At 45.5% G+C, this 16,334-nt stretch overlaps 1 protein-coding gene across 1 annotated transcript in view; it reads right to left on the bottom strand.

Moving 5' to 3' along the window:
* Window positions 1-16,334, bottom strand: part of PAQR8 (progestin and adipoQ receptor family member 8) — a 66,214-nt gene that overhangs the window by 30,374 nt on the left and 19,506 nt on the right. The window lies entirely within an intron of this gene.

Genomic DNA, 16,334 nt, shown 5'->3' with positions numbered 1-16,334 from the left:
GGTGAGCGGGGGGGGGGGGGGGGGGGAGAGAGAGAGAGAGAGAGAGAGCTCCCCCTGTTCCCCACTGCTACCCCCGGCTCCACCACGCGGCGCCCCCCGTATCATTTCGTTCGAGTAGTCAGTTACTCGGAAAAGGCGGTGCTCAAGTGCAAAAACACCCGAACCGAGTACGCTCGCTCATCTCTATTAGTTACATATCAAGTTATCTGTTCTTTATTATCTCTTATTTTTCTTTCACATCTCTTTTTGCACATTTCTATTTGCTATTACTTATGCAATCACCATGCGATAACTTGTAATCCCTCCCATCCATCTATCCTACCTCTCATACTGTACCACCCATTCATACATAGTGTATCCCAGCAAAGTCCTGAGGAAGGGGCGCCACAGCCTTGAAACGTGTCTGAATGAACATCTGAAACGTGTTGAGGTAAACATAACGTCTCGTACTTGTGCCTACACCCAATTTTTTCACTTGCCTTTACCCTCAATGCAAACAGGCAGGGCAGAACATGGCAGCCCTCTCCCAGATCTCCCAAGTGTTAGCCAGGGACAGAAACACAGTCTAGCATGGGAGCCAAGAACAGACCAACACCTATCCAGTGCCAATGTGTGCAATGGGGAGCCTTGGAAGCCCGACCTATGAGTAAGAAAAGACTCTGGGATCGGGGTGAGGATTCCTTCCCTATCAGCCCTAGCTACTCGGCTGGCCTTCACAGCTGGACCGCCCCCGCGATAGGGGCTACCAGTGAGTTCACCCTGCAGATGTGCAGCGGGCAGTTTAGCGCTTCGCCGCGTCCATGTGTGATTGGCCTTAGGGGGTTTCTGCTGCAGATTTTGCATTGGGACCCAGGAGCTCTATAGATGATAACTACAATACTGACACCTGTAGGAAGGTAGACGTTACTGCAACTAAGCAAGAAACAAAAAGATGATAAACTTTTTTCTATTTCATTGAACATTTCTATTACATTTCACAAAAATGCCGTTTCCTTTGTGACAAGCATATCCATATCTTCCATGGTAACACGTCTCCTCATGTTTTGCTGTCTGAGAAAATGACAGACTGGACTGACATTCCGGCTCGGGGCTGATGTCATCTCACATTTACACAGAGACAATGGGGAATTGTATCGAGCCTCTTCTATCTGCTGAAAAAGAGCTACAAAAATGAGTCTTAGAAATTCCGCAGGCAGCAAAGGGACAGAAGGGTAATAGCGGTGCAGAAACCTCCGTAACCCATTATAGGAAGGCCAGAACCCCCGAGACGCCAAAACGGACCTTGTAGGCATGTCTCATCCGCTATAAGGGACCTTTCACACAGGACGGAATATTCTGGAACAGCGTTGTGGAATATGCCCTTCTGCGGAATATTCAGCCCCAAAATCTACTTAATCTCCCGCTAAGGTGCGGAATTCAGAGACGTCATATTCCACAACGCACTTGCAGAATATTCCGCCCCATGTCTAAGGTCTGCAACCCCCCTGATGCAGGACTAGTGATGTCACCATGACTGTGGTGATGTCACTTTCGGGGCTCCTTCACACGAATGTATTGTTACAGCACACAGAATACGCTCTACCAATAGGCTCTCATGCTGTCGATCACATATATTGCGCGCAATCAAAGCGGCAGCATGCTTTATCTTATGCATGTATACACGCACGGTGATCGGCAGTCTGCAGCAAGCACATAATGTTATTGCGTACTTGCTGCATGCCGTACGACTGCTACATGGTGGCGGTACGCAGCGAATTACGCTCTTGTACAGCCGCACTTACGCTTTTCATTGTCGGAGCCACAAGCTGTAGATTAAAGTAATCCAGTTCATTAACCCTTTCAGTACGAGGAACTACAGGACCCCAGCATCTGCAAGAGCCCACTGTGCCCTCCCCCATGACGGGGATTTGGTACTTGGTTTGCCTTTGGACCACCAAAGTCATAAAACTACTCATAGGAGCTCTGGTCTCTTTAACCCCTTAAGCACCAGAGTTTCCATCAGACACTTTTAAAGGATTTTCCCCATGCTGTGGTTTCGCTGTTCTATTCTTTTTTTGTCTTAAGCTTTCCGTTTTTTTAGTTTTATTAGGGGTAAAAAGATAAAACAAAAGGTTTTTAAAAAGTTTATAGTTGTTTATCTGTATAATTAGTATATTTACGCTAATATAAAGTACAGGAATGGCCCCTCATGTTGTTTCGGATGTCTTGGTATATATTTGTAGTGTCTCGGATTACAGGGTACATTTGGAGACGGTTTTGGTTAGCGTCGGTGGTCGATCATTTTCTTATATACATATATTACTTTATTCTGTCATTTTTAAACTTATTTTTATAACTATTTTTTACCATGACGGCATATAAGACCTCTGGGGGTCATTCATATTGTCTTTTTTTCCACACTTTTCAACTGTAGCTGGGGCATCCATAGGAGCTCCAGTTACAGGGGAAAGCATCCCCCTAGTGTGACATAAGAGCTGGGTCTGCTAGGACCCTGCAGCTCAGATATGCCACGGGGCATTCGGCGATCATGTGATCGCCGGATCAAATAGTGGAAGCCGCATTTCTGCCTTCTCTATTCATTAAATTGCGCTTATTGAGTGCTCTGTAGCCTGCTTTTGCCTTTATTGAGCACTATGTAGCCTGCTTCTGCCTTCTCCTCTGGATCCTTGTCTGTGACTAGCAGCCAAGAACCCAACACACTCATGCTACATTGCAGGAGCTTTAATCTTGTGCCGTATTGGCAGTAATTAAGGCCCAGGACTAAGTGGCATAAATTTACGGCACTTGGTTCCTATTGGGTTAAAGCTGACCAAACACATAAGAGAAAAGTAGCCAAAATTTTCTGCTAACATCCTGCTATTTTCAGTTCCTGCATGTTAGCTGTTGGGATTTTGGTGCTGAATATTCCGCTGTGGGGCGTATTTCACATTGATATTGCGGAATATTCCATCCTGTGTAGAAGGTCCCCAAAGAGTCGATATAATGAGGTGCCGGGGACTGATACAAAGCCGCAGTATTGTACGTTATGTAAACTGTAACAGCTCCATCTATATGAGGACACGTTCTTCAGGGACTCATTAGCTGGATAAATACATCCGATCCCCTGTCCAGGATGAATTACACTAAAGATGAAGGCTGGCCGGCCATTGTCTGTGGTCGTGGAGGTGCCTCCACCCAAAATACAGAACTCTCATTATATTTCCGCTCTTTATTCCGCTGCGACTGGTTTCTAATTTGATAACAAGACTTGCATAAAAATTCACATATTTTTATATAAACTCACTGTCAAAAAACTATCCCTCCCCTCGAAGAAGTTGTCAGATACAACTGTGTGATTGTAACAGTGATGTAAGCAAGTGGTTACAATATCAGAGCAATCATTTATTGTGGAGAACCGACCCCTTGTAGGGAGGCTCTAGTACCCTGTTGTACCGCCTCTAGCTTGGATACAAGATGTGATACGGGCGGGCATGGAGACTCTAGTACCCTGTTTTACCACCTCTAGCTTGGATACAAGATGTGATACGGCAGGGCATGGAGACTCTAGTACCCTGTTGTACCGCCTGTAGCTTGGATACAAGATGTGATATGGGCGGACATGGAGGCTCTAGTACCCTGTTGTACCGCCCCTAACTTGGATACAAGATGTGATACGGGGGGCATGGAGGCTCTAGTGCCCTGCTGTACCACCTCTAGCTTGGATACAAGATGTGATACGGGGGGCATGGAGGCTCTAGTGCCCTGCTGTATCGCCTCTAGCTTGGATACAAGATGTGATACAGGCGGACATGGAGGCTCTAGTACCCTGTTGTACCGCCCCTAGCTTGGGTACAAGATGTGATACTGCTCCACATTTGCTGTAACTGAGCCTTTAGATCATGCAAACTCTCAGGCTGTCAAAGTTGGCATCCCAGATGATCCCATACATGATTATTTTGTAATAAATCTGGTGACCGGGCAGCCACGGCAGTGTGACAATGTTGTGGGGGCTTCCTGTGACCCCCTTGTGTGTGCGGCCGAGCATTATCCTGCTGCCTCTTGGAAGCGGCCATGAGAGGAACACATGTGGCTGCAGGATGTCTTGAGTGTATAGCTGAGCTGTCCTTATCCCTCGTACCACTACTAGGGGTGACCGACTGTTGTATACGGTGGCCCCTCAGACCATCACACCAGCAGGGGGCACTGTGCCGCTCCACAGCAAAGGTAGGGTTGAGGCGATCACCCCGAGGTCTCCAGACACAAACACAGCCGTCGTCAGTGCACAAACTACACCTGGAAATCATAGCTGAATACAACCTGGTTCTACTCCGTAGCAGCCCAGTTTCATAGTGCAAACTGCGAAAGACTGTACATGTATTGGGTGCTGTGAGACTAGATGTCCTTCATAGACACAGGGGTGTAATGATGGCGCCCTCTGTCTCTGGATGGCGGACAATGAAACAATTTGAGCTGCTGGTGCTTGTCGGACCATCAGACAATCCTCTTTACTGGTGGTCTGCAGGGGGCGTCCTGAGCCCGGTCACCTTGTGAGCCCTCACACATCCACTGGTCCCAACACCTCCTAACAGTCTGGTCAGAATGGCCGGAGGGGGACAATTCATCGATACGACCATCCAACTTCTCACATCCCAATAATGTGCCCCTCTCAGACTCTGGTAACGGGGTGAAATCTCTTCTGTGCGTCGTAGAGGCGTCTAGTGGCCAACAAGCTCTACACAAGCGGAAGAAGAGGTCACTACACACAAGGAGCCTCCGAGCCTTTCATAAACCAAAGTATGCAGTCCTAAGCTCTCACTCATGACCTGAAGGTTGCAAGTTCAATCCATGCGTGGTTCAGGTAGCTGGCTCAAGGTTGACTCAGCCTTCCATCCTTCTGAGGTCGGTAAAATGAGCACCCACCTTGCTGGGGGTAATAAATAAAAAAAAAATTACCTGAAAGCGCTGCGGAATAAGTTGGTGCTATACAAATAACAAGTCCCTTTCTCTTCATCTAATCAACACAACTCGCGCCCTTTACATATCTGCCTGAGATGAGGCTGCAGGGCGGGTTTTACAGCAAAACAACTTCTTCTGCGGGCGGGACTGTTTTTTTTTAAACAAAGAACATGTAAGCATCACGCTGTATAATGTGTTTAACTTTTATTAATTTTTTTTAAGGCGATGCAAAAATCCCAGAAAGAACCCCCAAGCTTCACCATATGGTATAAAAGAAATGTTACTTCTATTCTGTGGATTAACCCTTTCCAATCCACTGTCTGGCGTCTACAGACATTATGATTTAAGGCTGTACAGCTCCGATGTTGGAAGACGTCCATCGGGGTTCTCTTACTGTATATTGCCAGCCTCTCTGCTGTCAGAGCCTATCCAATGTGTCACCTCATGCAGTACTGGCTTTAGCCAGCATATAGCGCTGTTGTATAACGGAAGAAAAAGAGTAAGCCTCCTAGGAAAACCAGAATGCAAATTGGATTAGAAAGGGTTAATATGAATACGGCAAGGCCAAATTTTATCGTTTTTTTATATTATTATTTTTCTACAATAAAAACACTTCAAAAAATAAAACTGCATTGTATCGCCGCATTCCAAGATCCAGAACATTTTTATTGTTCCGCCAGCAGAGCTCGGTGAGGTATTGATTTTTGTGGGATGAGTTGTAGTTTCTGTCGGTACCATTTTCGGGTAACTGTGCCTTTTTGATACTATGCTAATTTTATTCTTTGGGTCAATACAATTATGGAAATAGCAAGAAATATATATTATTTTGGCACAATAAAAGCCCTCTATATAAAAACTAATTGTATTTGCAGCGCTGCCTTCCATGACCTGTAGCATTTTTCCTTTTCTGCCAAATGAGCTGTGTGTGGTCTTGATTTTTGCGAGAGTCGCTGTAATTTCCATTTGTACCATTTTAGAGTACATGTGACTTTTTGATCCCTTTTTATTGCCTTTTTTGAGAGGCGTATGAATGAAAAATTGCAATTTTCACAGTTTTTTAAAAAACTTTTACATGTGGGATACCATACATACTATTGTTATAGTACGGGTCACTAAGAACGCGTAGATAAGTAATGTTTTTCTCTCCTGCAATAAAGGGGGTTTGTAGGAAAAAAGTACTTTTTTAAAATTCAATAAGCTTTAACTTTATTGAACTTTTTAACACTTTTTTGTCCCTCAAAGGGACTTGATCACTGGTACACTACACTGCACTACTTATGTAATGCACTGTAGTGTATTTTTAACCGATTAGCTGGCATGCCTTGTAGATCCAGAGGCCTTGACTAGGCCGCCTCCAGCTGCTGTGGGAACCCACTGGCACCCTGCAATCACATTATGGGGTGCCAATGGATGGCATGGGGAGCTACCTCCCCTCTTCCCTCACTTACATGCTGTGGTTGCTAGTGATTGCTGCATGAAAAGGGTTAAATGGTCGATTCCCATGCAGTATTGTCCTAAATTCCGAATGCTTCTCAATGCCCCGTGCACATAGTATCTGTCACCGGTGAGGCAGGATGTAGATGCTACTAGTTATTGGTAATTTTAACTCCTTTTTGACCGGCCTGTTTTGTTGGTACCATTTTGTAGTACATGTGACTTTTGGATTTTTGCTTTTTGGGAGGCGATTGAAAGAAAATTAGCAATTCGGGCATTCATTTTTACAATTATTTTTATGGCGTTCCCCAAGTGCGATGAATAAAATATTTCCGTGACGCGTTTCCAGCATCATGCTAATTGCGGTTCAACGCTCGCATCGTTCTAGATGGGGCCTCGCAGATCTACGCTGGAACACAGCATTTTTAACATCGCGATTTTCAAGCGCTGTCTGCTCTATTTTCGGGCGTTTTTGCATTTTTTAATGTAATGCATTACAATAATGGGGTGCTGTTGAACATAGTAACCTGTGGTCAAAATAAAAAATTGCGCTATTACACCGCGTTTAAAACGAATCATTTTACCAGCGCTGTGTGTGAGAGTGGCCTTAGGCTAACTTCACACGGATGAGTGCGATATCAGGCCGTGACTCACTTGCCACAGATACAAGGGGTTTTAAATCACTTTGGGGAAGTAGCAACCCTCCACCATGGCTGACAGCCGCAGCAGAGGATCGCAGAGTTTCTACCATTGTTTTCAATGGGAAAGCCTTGCATCGCACTCGTGCGATACTGACGATGGCCCCATTGAAAACAATGGACGATGCAAGGGCATACCCAAAGATAGGACGTGGCACAATTTGTTCTTGCATTGCAGTGTGGGAAAAAAAATAAATAAATAAAAATCGCTCATGTCTATGACCCCATTCAAAAGAAAAGGGTTCCAATTTGTGTGATACTTGTGCATCTCGCAGTGCGGTAATCTCGCCCGTGTGAAGCCGGCTTTAAGGAGACTGGAAAATGCGATTGTCTGATCGCTAGGATAGTACACTGCATTACTTATGTAGTGCATTCTACTAAGCCTATAACAGCCTATTAGAGTCTGCAAGAGGCAGGGCCTAATAGGCTGAGTTACATAGCAGACATGGAAGCTTTTGTCAAGCTTCCACCTGCGATAGGAAGCCGTTGGTACCTTGTGATCGCACTGCGGGGTGCCAATGCGTAACAGAAGGATCCCCTTCCCCTCTCATCTGCTTGCATGCTGCAGTTGCTGTTGAATATGGCATGTAAAAGGTTTGGCTACCAAGATCTGAGATTTCTTCGCTACTGGCTGTTAGAGCAGGAGCCTGGCTGTCAGTAGTCCGCCAAACCACCGCCTTGAAAAGATGTATATGCAGGTTTAAAGCCCATTAGTGAGGTCAGTAAAAAGGCGTATTGGCCGTCACTAAGGGGTTAAGGCACTATTATGATGGTATTTCATAGCAGTATTATTTAGGCGCTGTAAGCAGTCCTATTTGGGCAGCATTTATACCTTCCAGAAGAGGGAGCCAGACAGCCAGGGGCTTCCGCAGACCTTGATCGTGTCCCAATGCAGTCTATGGCCACTATTACTCTTAGCTAAAATCCACATGGGACTGACACACACACATAGTTCAGTCGGAGACAAGGGGAGAGGAGCGGCTATATCCGAATACCCACGTGGAATATAAAGGCTATTCAGATTGTAATAGCCAGCCACGGTCCCACAGGGGCCTGTAATGGCAGCCATTAGTGTTTGTCACCAAGCTTCTAATATCCTTGCAAGGAAGAAAGAAAAAGATTGGAGTGAATTTCACAAGACTTCAAGCAAAATGATAAAATTAAGACTTTATACAGCATTTCCCGAAGAATTGATGGTTGTCACATAACTAGCGCCCAACCCAGAAACTAAAAAACAATATTTCCTTTGTGCAATGTAAATCAAAATACGAAGGAACTCCAGAGCAAAAAGTACAATTGGGCCTCCAGTCTGTGGAACCCAGCAGCAAGTGTGAAAGTTCCCTGCAGTGCCCCCATAGGTAAAATGAAGCATTACGCAATTCTTATTTATGTCTATTTTATAGGCTGCTTCATTTTCCCTATGAGGGCGCTGCAGGGAACGTTAATGTCACATTCTTGCAGGGCGCGGCAACGATGCCTTCCACAAACATCACCAACACTCCAAATCATGACGTATTAATATTAATAAGGGACTAACAAATATTTATGCAACACCACCAAAACAAGGGATACACCAAAAACAGGAATGGGAACGGTCTCCCTAACCAACATTGGCTTGGAGAACTCTGCTTAAATGTAGGTTGATCGTCCTGATAAGGATAGCCTCACGTCTTGTACCTATGGAACATACCCTGCCCCAGCAGACAGAAATGCCAACAGGGCTGGGAAAAGGCACAAATAGACAGGAGTCCACGGCCGCTCCAGTCAGGACATGGGCCAGGCATTCGCACACCAACGGATGGACGGTACTCAGACAGGGCATATTCATCAGACATCCAACCACCATCAGACAGAACAGGACTCAGGCATCCGACCAAAATCAGATGGGTAGAAAAAAACAAGACAGGACTTAGGCCAAACATAGCCAACACCAAAAAGCATGCATGGAGCAAAATAACCAGCGCTCCTATGAGGGCAAGGCCGGAATAAATACACACCTGTTATCACTGATTGGCCAGCCAGCGGACACACCTCCCTGTTGGCCAATCAGTCCATACATCACAGGAGATATTGAAGCAGAGAAAAAGGAAACATTATACACAGAGGGATTTCAGGCGTACAGCTCCTAAGGGAACTTTTGCAACGACAGAAGATCCAGAGGGATCTCCAATGGACCTTCTACAGTGACAGGAGAAAGGCATTCAACAACACCCAGAGTGCGATCACTTGGACCAGGCAAACATAGAGAGGCCACCCAGGTTCCAGATCCTAATTGCGGCTGGCATGCTATCACTTGCTGTTGGGTTCCACAGATAACAGCTGATTGACAAGGGCCCAATTTTACCTTCTACTCTTTATTTACCACGAATTCCCTTAAAGGCCATTAATGCGGGACAAAAATGCATGATAATCATTACTTCTAAATGCAAAGCCATTGATTGCTATTTGTTTAGTAATCGTTTGTCGCTACCTTTAAAACCAGCATTAAATTCATCGGTGGTTTGCTCACTTCTGACTGCGTTTAAACGCTCCCCGCTTAATGTGTTACATAGAATGTGAAGTGCAGAAAGTGAGCGATGTTCAGTAGTGATCTGCCTGTCTAAATATTCTGCACGAGCGCTAACAACTAGTGTTAACGACAGCGCTCGTGCACTCGTTTAGCCGGCAATCATCCGGTGTAAATGGTTCATTACTCTGTCTTTTGTCAATAAAAATGAATCATGCAGCTCTCTCTGCCTCTCTCAGAGCAAGAAGTCCCAGCATAATCTGAGACATCTATTAGGCACCTGTTAACAAAGACAGGTCTTTCTATGGTGACTTTCTCAGGCTCCTTACTACCCCCTAGAGACAGAAAAATATGCCAGAAACAATGGAAAAAAACTTTTTTTTTCTCCAGACCACATGTCAAAGTAAAGGCCACAAGATTTTATGTGGACCTCAACAAGGTCTGAACGCAAAAGGACCGGCTTTCCACTTTTCCCGGAGGATGCAGCCAGCACTTGGCACAGCCTTCAGCACAAAGAGCAGGTGCCATCTTTGATCCGAGCTTCGGCGCACCTCCACACTGCTCTGTCAGCAACTCACAGGGGTCGGCGCAGTTCTGACAGCCCTACCCGGCAACCTAACCACCCTCCAAGGTAGGAAGCTTGATGTCAAAGAGGTGGGATGGGAGAAACCTCATCATAGTGCAGAGAGCTCCATAGCCATATTAAGGAGTAGGTACATTTAGTCCATTAAATATGCAATATTTTCACAGCCCGAAACTGTGCATATTCACAGCATATTTGTAACTTCATGCATTTTCTTATTTTTTGGGACAAGTATTCAATGTGTTTTTAACGTGCGCAAAAAAAAAAAAAGAGCTCCCGCCCCTCGCCACTATTTGCAATGGGAGGGCGGGGCAGGGGCGGAACTAAGCGGCGGACTTAGCTCCGCTCCCATCTCGCCCCCTCCTATTGCAAATAGTGGCAAGGGGCAGAGAGGGGGCAGGAGCTCAGTTTCTTCTCCTGGCTCTTTCATCCTCCCCTCCCCCCCTGCAGACAAGGACACCGTATATCGGCTCGGCGTGAAAACAGAGCCGATATATGGTCGTCTAAATAAGCCCTAAGGCTAATGTGGCCCTGGCTGAAAATGAGTTTGACACCCCTGCTGTAAATCAAAGCTACATTTTTGTCAGGGGGGTGGGGGCGGACCTTCCAAAATTTTAAAACGCTGAATGTTTTTGTCTTGTTGGTCGAGTTACTTTCTAACACCTTTAAAGGTTTTGCTGCTTACAACCCCTTTAAATGCAATTTTGTAAATGACTTCTCGCTCTGCAGTTGATTTTGCTCAATAACAGTTCCCAGAATTGCCTTCTACCCGCAGCCATCAACAAATATGTTTCTTGTTAATGTGTAACTTCCCTAATGAGCCTGCAGACTGATGGGGCACGCTTGTCCTGCTGCTGTAATGCAAAAGATTGTCCCTTGGGTACCCAGACCCTTTCCTTGCTAGACAGGATTAGATAGATGGATCAGTAGAATTTAGGATGACTGATATTTTACGGTATAGATGTCTCCGATTTCCTACATCTCTCAGGGGGCTGTGCTGGTTCTCATTGAAGAGACACTTCGAGTGTATTGACACTTATTTTCAGGCAATGCTCCATGGGAAAAGGTATGCAAATTAGTCCATGTCAGCCAACACTAATAAAATCTAAATAGAAAGTGCTTGCGTAAAGGTTTTCAAGATACCATGATTAAAACTGCTCACTTATGGTTAACACGGGGTGAGAAGACAACGATAAGGGTTAGTGGCTGCCCATTCCTCACTTCAGCAATCATATGCGGACAATGTAGTAGAGATAGGAAGGCAGCACGGCCCGACCCAGGAAACAGTAAGGTGAGCATAAAATACTTTATTCCAACAGATTAAAACTCCAGGCTACACCTTTCACCACCAAGGATCAGCAGCTTCATCAGGCCTGACGAAGCCGTCAGTCTATGGTCGTGAATTCATAGCCTGAAGCTTGGACTAAAGTACTTTATACTGATCTTACCATCTCCTGGGCTGTTGCCGTGCTGCGTTCCTATCTCTACTACCATGTACGCCAAAAGGAAGAGTGAGCCATGCATCAATAGACTGTTTCATGGTTCTTGCCTCTCATCATTACAAAGTAGGTTCCTGGTAGGTGGGATGAGATGCCTTGGATGCAGCTCGGGGGTGGTACTTGTGAGTCTAAGGAATCTGAGCCAACCAATCGGTAACCTGCATTGATGAGGGGCAAGAGCCTCAAAACAGCCTGTCTATAGATAGGTTGCTCTTTTTTTGGATCAGTGTCTAGTTTTGCTGACAAGCTAATTTGCAGTTTATTACACACAGTACCTATATCTGTTTAGAGGGGTATTCAACATTTGAAGCTCTGCCTCTGTGCAACTGGGAAAGACCACCAAATTCCAATTTAAATGCAAATTCTCCTTAACTCCTCCCTTTTTGTAATCAGGTTTGCAAGACAGTACAAATTGCGACTATTGGTAAGTATGTCCAGACTGACATGGACTTAAAGGGGTTTTCTAAGAAGTTATTTTCATAGGCCATTGACATGTGATCAGAGGGGGTCCAACAACTTTAGTACCTCCACTGATCAGCTGGATAAGGGACCATTTGTTGGAGCACTGTGTCCCCTTCACTACTGTTCCAGACATAGTGTTACATCCATATATATAGCTGTGCTAGTACTGAAGTACGTTGTTGAGTGTAGGCCGTGGAGCTCTACAGACACTCATTTCGCTGGTCAGTGGAGTCCTGGGGTTACCCCCACCATACATCCCTGATCATACTTATGATAAGTCTTCAATGAGTATTCTTAGAGAATCCCTTTAATAAAATGGCAGCTTCAGTTATCTTGATATGCTCCTTGACTTCTAGAATTTGGATGACAGCTGCCAATGATGGAGGTCACCCCAGCCCATTATGGGGGACTGAGCTGTAACCACTGACTGCATCTAAAGGGTGCATGTTACATTCATATATTGCACCTTCACAAAGTCCTTTTTCTCAGGATTGTCCCATGTAAATTACCTCAAATAGGCAATGTGAATGCCAATATACCAGAAAGTGAGTGTTTAATGGTGGGTTTTGTGGGTGTTAGTTGGACGGGGCTTAAGTCTTGCAGATAAACCGTTAATGCCGGAAGGTATAGTTATTCAGTGTCTGTCTTCCCCAAATTTCCGGGGTCTCCCTGGTGTATAGTTTATGGAAGATAATGAAGCTGGGACTAATATGATATAGTATAAAGGCAGATCAAAGCTTTACGTGCGTCCTCTGCTGTCGTATGTACTGTGTACACTGCATCATGCACTGAGAACTGGGAGACCAGGCCCGTTTAGCATGCACTTACCGCTAATTGGCCACCATTGTGGGTGCAGACTGCCTTCTATACTGTTCTGTGCAAATGTTTTAGGCAGGCGTGGGAAAAAATGCTGCAGAGTATTGTAATGCAATCCTATGTAGGTGTGTACGGGCGGAAATTCTACGGGGAATCCCGTCACGGAATTTCCGCCTGTCTGCAGGTGTCCTTATAGTCAGATTTTATTATTATTATTATTATTATTATTATTATTATGTGTATGGTTAACCAGTCATAACAGTTGAATGATCATTTTCATATTTGGGTTGATACACAGTTATTAACTAAAACAGAAACAGCTGTGTAGGAGGCTTAAACTGTACGATAAACAGTCAAACATTGCTAAAAGGTGAGGTTGTGGAAGACAGTTTCATGTCACAGGTCATACACCATGGTAAGACTGAGCACAACAACAAGACACAAGGTAGTTATAATGCATCAGCGAGGTCTCTCCCAGGCAAAGAATTCAATGCAAACTGGGGTCTCAAGATGTGATGCTCAAGCTCTTTTGAAGAAGCACAAAAAAATAAGAAACGTTGAGGATTGTAGACGCGGTGCTCAGCCAAAGAGACTTAGTGATGCAGATGAAACACACATCATGCTTACTTCCCTTCAAAATCGGAAGATGTCCAGTAGTACCATCAGGTCGGAACTGGCAGAAACCAGTGAGACCCAGGTACACCAATCTACTGTTCAGAGAAGTCTGGCCAGAAGTAGTCTTCATGGAAGAATTGTGGCCAAAAAGTCAAACCTGCCATGCACAAACAAGGCTAAGCGACTCAGTTATGCACAAAAATATAGGAACTGGGGGCAGAAAAATGGCAGCAGGTGCTCTGGACTGAGGAGTCAAAATGTGAAATATTTGGCTGAAACAGACGCAAGTTTGTTCACTGAAGGGCTGAAGAGAGGTACAATGAGTGTCTGCAGGCAGCAGTGAAGCATGATGGAGCGGTACAATAATGAGTGTCTGCAGGCAGCAGTGAAGCATGATGGAGAGTGGTACAGTAATGAGTGTTTTGCAGGTAGCAGTGAAACATGGTGTAAAACGGTACAATTATCAGTGTCTGCAGGCAGCAGTGAAGCATGGCTTTTAGAGGTACAATAATGAGTGTCTGCAGGCAGCAGTGAAGCATGGGTAAGAGCGGTACAATAATGAATGTCTGCAGACAGCAGTGAAGCATGATGAAGAGCGGTACAATAATGAGTGTCTGCAGCGAGCAGTGAAGCATGATAGAGAGCGGTACAATAATGAGTGTCTGCAGGCAGCAGTGAAGCATGATGAAGAGCAGTACAATAATGAGTGTCTGCAGGCAGCAGTGAAGGAACTCAGCAGGGAGGTATTTGATTGGCTCCAAATTTTTTCTGCAGCAGGACTACAACACCAAACATCCAGCCAATGTCATTAAGAACTATCTTCAGTGTAAAGAAGAACAAGGAGGCCTGGAAGTGATGATTTGGCCCCACAGAGCCTTGATCTCATATCATCCAGTCTCTGGGATTACATGAAAAGACAGAAGGAGCGAGCCGACATCCACAGAAGATCTCTGCTTAGTTTTCCAAAATGTCTGGAACAAGCTCCCTGCTGAGTTCCTTCAAAAACTGTGTGCAAGCATGCCTACAAGAACTAATTCTATTTTGAAGGCAAAGGGTGGCCACATTCTTCCTTTGCAGCATTTTCCCCACACCTGCATAAAATGTTTGCACAGTGCTGTATGTTTAATAGTTGGGGGCTGCTACCTTTCTCAGACACTAATGGGATACCCAATTTTCTTGCATAGGCAAGACCCAAATATGGTGTGTCTATCTCTGAATGTGTCTAAGGGGTGGAGCTTCAGAGATAGCTTTGATCAATCACATCTACCCTTGCTCAGCAGTGAATGAGAGTTCACATGAAACAACCAATCAGCTTTTGGTATGTAGAGGAAGCTGCTATAGTAGATCATTTAGGAGATGGGACAGAGATGGAGGATCTATTAAAGGTTTTTCTAGGAAATGAGAAAAATGTCTGCCAAGTACAGCCTGTTAGAGATCTGTTCTTGAATGTAACTAAGATGGGTTGATGAGACATGAGAGGAGTGCAGAAAAAAAAACCAATAAGGGAAAAGCCAATTTACCCCATTTTGGGGAAAAAACCTCCTTCCCGACTTGATAATGGCAGTCAGAATAATCCCTGAATCAACATTCTTCTGACTTTTTAATGTCTATATCGTGTAATATCATAGCGCTCTAGGAAGGCATCTAGTCCCCTCTTAAACTCAAAGAGTCCCACAGTCTCACTGCTCTTACAGTAAAGAATCCTCTCCCTCCTTTCAGTGAAGTTTGTGTCAGAAAATAACCGTCACATGGTGCAGAATGTATCTATTACATCACTTATACATGGACTTTACAAAAACATAGATGTAGGTTAATCATCAGTGGTGTTCCCGCCATCAGACAGACAATACCCCCCGCCCCACCCCTACGTACTGCACTTGTAGTGCCCGAAATCAAAGACTTTCTACTATTCCTTTAGAAACATCCCTCTTGCCCGGCCGGGGTTGTCACAGCAACTTCACAATTGTCACTTCAAAGGTTGATGTTACCGAGGAGCTAGAAAGGGACTTGAGTTAATTAGGAGCGGGGACGTGTATTTGGTGAAGTGACTGTCGGCTGCTGACAGGGGAACGTATTGAAGTGGAACTCACGAAAGACTTAATGCTGCACAAAGACATCAGCTTATTACAGAGAAAAGCCAAGAGCCCACCTGAGTGTAGTCACCGCACCGCACAGAGACACCTGACTGTAGTCACCGCACCGCACAGAGACACCTGACTGTAGTCACCGCACAGAGACACCTGACTGTAGTCACCGCACCGCACAGAGACACCTGACTGTAGTCACCGCACCGCACAGAGACACCTGACTGTAGTCACCGCACCGCACAGAGACACCTGACTGTAGTCACCGCACCGCACAGAGACACCTGACTGTAGTCACCGCACCGCACCGAGACACCTGACTGTAGTCACGGCACCGCACAGAGACACCTGACTGTAGTCACCGCACAGAGACACCTGACTGTAGTCACCGCACAGAGACACCTGACTGTAGTCACCGCACAGAGACACCTGACTGTAGTCACCGCACAGAGACACCTGACTGTAGTCACCGCACCGCACAGAGACATCTGACTGTAGTCACCGCACCGCACAGAGACATCTGACTGTAGTCACCGCACCGAGACACCTGACTGTAGTCACCGCACAGAGACACCTGACTGTAGTCACCGCACCGCACAGAGACATCTGACTGTAGTCACCGCACCGCACAGAGACATCTGACTGTAGTCACCGCACCGCACAGACACCTGACTGTAGTCACCGCACATAGACACCTGACTG

This window comes from Eleutherodactylus coqui, chromosome 1, assembly GCF_035609145.1.
Source record: "Eleutherodactylus coqui strain aEleCoq1 chromosome 1, aEleCoq1.hap1, whole genome shotgun sequence".
Classification (NCBI taxonomy): Eukaryota; Metazoa; Chordata; class Amphibia; order Anura; family Eleutherodactylidae; genus Eleutherodactylus; species Eleutherodactylus coqui.
Note: the sequence above shows the minus strand (reverse complement) of the source record. Positions and strands in the feature narration are given on the sequence as shown.